Source organism: Lolium perenne, chromosome 4 (genome assembly GCF_019359855.2).
Source record: "Lolium perenne isolate Kyuss_39 chromosome 4, Kyuss_2.0, whole genome shotgun sequence".
In the NCBI taxonomy this organism is placed as follows: Eukaryota; Viridiplantae; Streptophyta; class Magnoliopsida; order Poales; family Poaceae; genus Lolium; species Lolium perenne.
In genome coordinates, this window is record NC_067247.2 from 289,623,324 (window position 1) to 289,629,925 (window position 6,602).

The 6,602-nt window shown below is 48.9% G+C and overlaps 1 long non-coding RNA gene across 1 annotated transcript; it reads right to left on the reverse strand.

The window, feature by feature from the left end:
* Positions 1 to 3,561: 3,561 nt before the first annotated feature.
* Positions 3,562 to 5,667, reverse strand: LOC127295738 (uncharacterized). The gene is made up of 2 exons (XR_011743692.1): positions 5,331 to 5,667; positions 3,562 to 3,783 (listed from the first exon to the last, which is right to left on the reverse strand). It is a non-coding gene; the product is annotated as an uncharacterized lncRNA (long non-coding RNA).
* Positions 5,668 to 6,602: the final 935 nt, after the last annotated feature.

Sequence of the window (6,602 nt, forward strand, 5' to 3'; positions counted from 1 at the left end):
TGTCTGTGAAGGTAGGATCAACCGAACGAGCGTCCCATCCGTGTTTGACGGGGACATACAACGTCAGACTAATTAATTTGATTCCCTGCTATACTATAGAAGGAACCGTCGCCATCGCCCTTGTAATCCCCACAACGTACGTCCATCCCCACCGCAAGCACTCCGGCCGGCCGCCGCTGAAACACACCGCCGCTAAGTCTCCTCTCGCCGGCCACTGGCCGCCAGAGCACTCCGCTCTTGGCGCTGCTGCACGACGCCACCACCCTGGCTCCCTGACGCCCTGGATCCCGGCGTAGCCCCGGCTCCCTCAGCTCCGACTGCGGCCGGCTTCGACTCAGCCTTAGCTTTCCTGCGATTGGGGAGCGATGCAGTCGGCAGCTGCGTAAGGCCGTCGATTGGGCCGTCGAGGTAAGAGGCATGGCGTTACAGCGCCTCTGTAGCCTGCTCCCTTCACTCGTTTTTGGGCCGCCATGGATGCCCCTCGAGCTCCCATTCGGAGGGATTGGAGTTGCCGCGACCTACTGTCGGCGAGCGCGGCTGGACAGGGAGACAACGGCGGCCGCTCCGAGCGATTCAGGAGGGTCCTCGAGCTCAGACCCCACGTGGGTGAGGAGGGAGGCCTTTCCTCCTAGATGCTCCCATCATACGGCCCCTCATCCCCTCCTTGCTCTGCTCTGCCATACACTACGCCACGTCCCTTTATTTGCGGCACTTTTGGTGCAGGCACTATCCTAAACCGCCAGGAATAGTAGATTTAGCGGCAGTTTTTCCATTATGCCGCTAATCATGTGTTAATCAAAGGCAATTTAGAAAAAGTGCCGCAGTAGTTTGCCTAATTAGCGGCAGATTAGAAAAGTGCCGCAAATTCTTGGTTCAATGCAGGCCTAGTATTGAAAAGTGCCGCTAAAGCTTTGATAATTCGCGGCAGTATAGATGTAGTGCCGCTAAATCTTGAACAATTAGCGGCAGTATTAGACGAGACCTGCGCCGAGTGCAGGTGCGACTCAGATCGTCATGTTCGCGGCCTACCGGCGGACTACGCATTCCTCGCCGGCAAGAGATCCGTGGTCGCCATGTCCACGCCGTACCGGTGGACGGCAAGACGGTCCCTTCTGGCCCGGTGACAATTCGGCATTGGAAACGAATATATACATTGGCATCAGTTACCTAGCAAACTAGTACTACTTAGCCGCGTGGCTCGTCCACCGGCTTCTCATCCGGCTGACCTTGAGTTCGAATGTCGGATGCGGCAGGTTATATTTTTGTGCGTTATTTTCAAAACTTGAATGTAATATTAGTCCCACCTCGAAAGTTTGAGCGAATTCCAACTGGTTTATAATGGTTTCAGCATGAGTTGCGTTGTGAAGTTGTCGCGAAGAGAATAAATGAGTTAGAATATTTGCAGCCTAATAATAAATCATGATATTATTGTGAAGGCACGCTGACTTTCAGAAAAAAATCTAAAATCAGTACCGTTTGAAGATAAATGGGCCTCGCGGAAGGCCGTGGGCTGATGATGGCCGCATATACTCATATCTGGATCCAGTGAAAGCCCAAAAAGGCCTCCAGTTTTGTAAGGCATCTTATAAAGTGCCGCAAAAAGAATTGGGTGGCATTTTAAAAAGTGCTACAAATTATATAACTGGTGGCATTATATTAAAGTGCCTTAAAATACCTTTCTCGACGCAATCAGACGCAGCACTTTTATTTGTGCCTTACAAAAAATTTAGCGGCACTTTTGTTACTTTTTGAGCCAGTTTTAGGTGACGTTGATTTCCGTACGTGACGTAGTGATACACGCCCAGAAGCACCAGCAGGCGGCGGCCCCCTCCGCTCCGCTAAGACCCCCTCTTCACCTTGTGACGCTGCGAAGTGGGGATGCCATCCGTTCCCCACGAGCCCACCGTCTCCTGCTCGCGGTTTCCGCCATGGCCGCAGTCGGGGTCGTGGATCGCGGGCGGAGCCATGAGGAAGATGGAGGCTCGATGGGGCGCAGGGTCGGGGCTCGCGGGCGCGCGTGCGGGAGGGGACGCGACGTGCACGGCCATTGCCGGCAAGAGGTGCGGCGGTCCAGCTTGGGGAGGGCTGCGTCCATGGCCGAGCTGAAGACTACCGGCAAGAGCGGACGAAGCTAATCAATTGTAGATCGATCCGCTCCTGGTCAATGTGCTAACCGGTAGTAATTTGCTACTCAGGATTTTTTTAATTCTCTCTTTCAGTAAATGGGTCCTACGCACATGCATTTTGTAGAAAGATTGTGGCCTGGCGCGACTGCATGGTGCCTGCTGCTACTGTCGCCTAGCAAAATCGTAAAAAACAGAGACGGCAACCGTTTAGTCGTCGTCAGTTGATGGACACGATCGAACGGCACCAAACAAAATCCAACGGTGCCGAACCCATGCGCACGTACCCATGTGAACACCGAATCCACTCTCATTAATTCTCTAATATAAGTTTTACAATGATTGGCATTTTTAATAACCATCCATCCACCCTGATCTAAATCCACCCTGATCTAATGGTGGTAAATAGACGGAACCAAACGGATGAAACCAAAAATATGGGACCGGAACCTCTAATATATTCTAAAAATATTATAAAAAACGGGTTTAGCACTAAACCGGAGATTGAGTCCGACCGGTTCAGCTATATTGGCGCTGGAAAAACTAAAATAAACTCGCAACTCGCAAGAGTGGGGTTCGAACCTTTGATCTAAAGATGTGGGCGCATGATGATGACCTCTGACCAACTAAGATGGTGCTTCTTAACGTTCAAGGAACATAAATTACAGTTTTTATTAAACCACCTACACTGTAGAACTGAAAACTGAACAAACATGCCACTTATCTGCTTTGCTCATTGCACTTGCAGCTTGCGCTGCATTCAAAATACATACACCGGCGTGCTAACCTACTTGGCTGTTTTTGTCTGTAGACCTTTCTTAGCACACATGATACGTAGGGAGGTGAATGGGTGATATATAAAGAGCATCTCCACTTGTTCCTCAATATGGCGTCATCGGGTGAATTGGTTTTTGGCCCGTGTGGGGGGCGCCGGCGCAGATGTGATTATGGAGAGGTGTCATTCATCCTCGGGTCATCAGTGATGGCGTCTCCCTCTATCCCATGGGGATTCTCCTCCTCTTGGTCGTCGACTATGGCGTCGTGCGGCTTCGGGTCATCGCCGATGAATCGTTCGGTAAGGAGCGGGTGGCAGTGGTGCAATTTCAGATCTCCGATAAGGTCCTTTTCCTCATCTATGGGTATTGTGGTTCACTGATGATGATGATGAGATGTATGTAGCTGAAACACTTCAATACATATATATAGTCGTTTGAGTTGAGCTCTAATGAAGTCCAATTCTATATGCAAAAAAGTGCTGATTTGAACTTCCTGATGTATTTGTGTATTCCGTCCATATAGTGATATCTACTAGAGCTAATTTTCTGCAGAGAACTGAGGCAACAGTTAACATCCGGTTTTGTATTTCTGACATACTATTCATCAAAATTCTGAACACACACTAAAAGCAGCTGCAACAGTTAAGAACAAAAACCTCTAGTGAACAAAGTAATCTAGTGAGCATTTCATAACCACACGCATAAAACATCACTTCTACATCATCAACACGCTACGGTTCACGTAAAAAAACACGATACAGTTGGCCATTCTAGCAGCACTACTACATTATCATTCAGCGTGTCGCTAGCAGCTCTGCTCCTGCTAGCCCAGCGCGTCGCCGGCCTGTGCTCCTGCTAGCATGTTGCCAGCCCCTGTGCTCCTCCTAAGATCATTAGAAAATCCAAAAGAGAATTGAGATCATTAAGATGCCAAAGCCAGACTGGAATCATAAAAATAATCTGGTTCATTATCTTTGTCATGAATATGGTTTATCACAAGAACTCACTTGTACATTCATAAAGAGAAACTTATCCAGGAGTAAGAAAGAGTATAGAGAGACTATATTTTCAAGCAATAACTGTTTAATACAAGCAGTGATAATATTTTCCAATATTCTTGACTATATTGTCGAGCGGATAAAGAGATGGTAGCTTCTGATCACTTGGAACCTACAAGAACCAGGTAATCATCAAATGAAATAGACACTGATTATATCAGAGTCTAGCTACAAGGTTCAACAAGACCAAGACAAATTTCATATTCAGATGTCTCACTGTATGCAAGAACAAAAGGTCAAGATCACTAGGTACAGCCGAAGTAAGTTGAGGTAGAAAGGATTGAAATAATTATCCAAAGGCTCACATGTTGCACAAGTCTACCCTATTCACTATTCAGCAGAAAGCTGAATACCACTTCTAGATACTAATCGCTCTATAGAAACCTGGGCACTAAAGTGTGGAATGGAACCAAATATAATTAATATAAACATGCAATTAATTAGCCTAATTTAAATGGATTAGAAATTAAAGGGATCTGAGAAGGAGTGGCTTCGTCCGCCTCGGGCCGCCACGCCGTTGGCCGCCGGCTCTTCTCCGGCCGCCGGCGCTGCTCCGGCTGGCGTCGCATGGCCGCCGCGCTCGGGCTGGCTCCGTCCGCCTCGGGCCGGCGTCTCGGGCTGGCTCCATCCGCCTCGGGCCGCCGCTCCGTCCGCCTCGGGCCGCCGCGCCTCGGGATGGCTGGCCGCTGGCGCTGCTCCGGTCGTCGCGCCGCGCTCCGGGCTGGCTGGAGAGGGAGCGCGGAGGAGCGCAGAGGAGGGCCGCGGGGAGCTCGGAGGGAGAGAGAGGAGGTGGAGGGAGAGAGAGAGATTAGCGTGAGGGAGAGAGAGAGATTAGCGGCCGTTCCACTCGGTCCGGCCGTTTTGGCCGGACGAGTGCGTTCCGGATATGGAGCGAATATTCCCTTCTGAGGAACGCCCCGGTTCCGTCCCAGTTGACAACCGAACACGAGAATGACTCCTAGGAATGGAACGGTTCCATTCCGTTCCAGTGTATTCCAGAACCGAACGGACCCTAGATGTCTGCCAGGAAACAACATGGTACGGCCAGAAAAATTTTCAAAACATTATATTGTACAGTACAAGGATAGTTCACTAAGAGATGAGGACCCCAACAAAAATCTGAAATTGCTAGCCATCTGCATTTACATCTGCAACACACCGTAGCCCAACGTTACTTGCAGTCTAACAGTTGAATGAGATTCCTCTTTCATTTTCTCTTTTCTATAAACTACAAAGGAGATACTCGTTATATGGCTGCATCTGCTCAACTAACAACAATCAATCATGCAACGACCTATCTAGCAGACTAGCACCAAAGGGAGGGCAACGACGCGTACCCAGCAGCCTCCCATTTCTTCAAGCAATTGACTGACCTTGACGAATTGCGTCCGATCCCGCGGGAGACAAGGGCGGCGGCTGCGGACTCCGATCCATCTGTGGTGGCTACGACTCCGATCCAGCCGGTGAAGAGAGCGATGGCGCAGCAGACATGGCCGAGGATAAGTCCTTGGTCAGGACTCAGGCGTCGGCTGCAGCTCCGAGGCGCACGTCCTCGTGCTGAGTCCCCGCGACGGGCCGATGGGTGGCGACTCGCGACGGGGGGAGGGGCGGCGGCTGCGGGGCGGCGGGGCGGCTGCATGGCGGCGGCGTCGGCTGTGGGGCGGCGGCGTCGGCTATGGGGCAGCGGCGTCGGCGGGGCGGCGACGGGCGCTCGTGGGACTACACTTTACTTTGATTTTTTACTCACTCCGTTCCTTTCTATAGTGCCTATTGTTTTTTGGCACGGAAATTAGCACAAGCAAATTTATTGACACAAAACCCCCATTGCTATTTGAGAGAAAAAAAGGAAACTGGAAACAGATCGGAGACGTGATCTGCTCCCTACGCGCGGCCTACTCCTTCCTAATCTCACGTGATCTGTATTTGCTATTTCCTTAACAGACGCGTGCGTGATCTACTCCTTCCTAATCTCACGTCCAGATTTTCTCTACGTGATTGCATACCAGATTTTGTCAACGTGAACAGATTCTTTCCAGATTTTCTGGACGGAAACAAATCGGTGCAAGGGGTTATTTGCAAAAAAACACAGCTTTCCTCTTATATTCTGAAACAATTGCGAAAAAACAATAGGCATTATAGAAAGGAACGGAGGGAGTATTATTTACCACATGACCACCACCTGTCTTTGTACATATGAAACAAAAAAAAAAAGGTGTTTTCACGATAGCAAGTATGCTATCTTTTGCCACTAACATCACCCCAGATAAAAGGAGTGGGAAATTTTTTGTTGGAATGTTTTTTCATAGGTTACGAAGCAAACTTACCCAAGAATGGTTCAAACCATATACATCGCTTCTACACCAACACCATCTTGGTTTGCAAACTTCTAGATTTGTTTTTTGAACACCATAAGAAAGTAGCGTAAACTTAAAGTGTATGTGTCTAGTTTTTAGTGTGTTGTTTACAAGTGTGTATCTACATGTAGGATAAAGACCACCACTAGTATGCTTGTCACTTGTTAATTCATTAACTAACTACTGGAATAAAACTTGGAAAAGAAACAGTATGCAAGTATTTTCTTTAGTAGTAGCAGTGTTATATCATTGTTGTAGGGTCCTAATTTTGTTTAGATATCACTTGCAAGA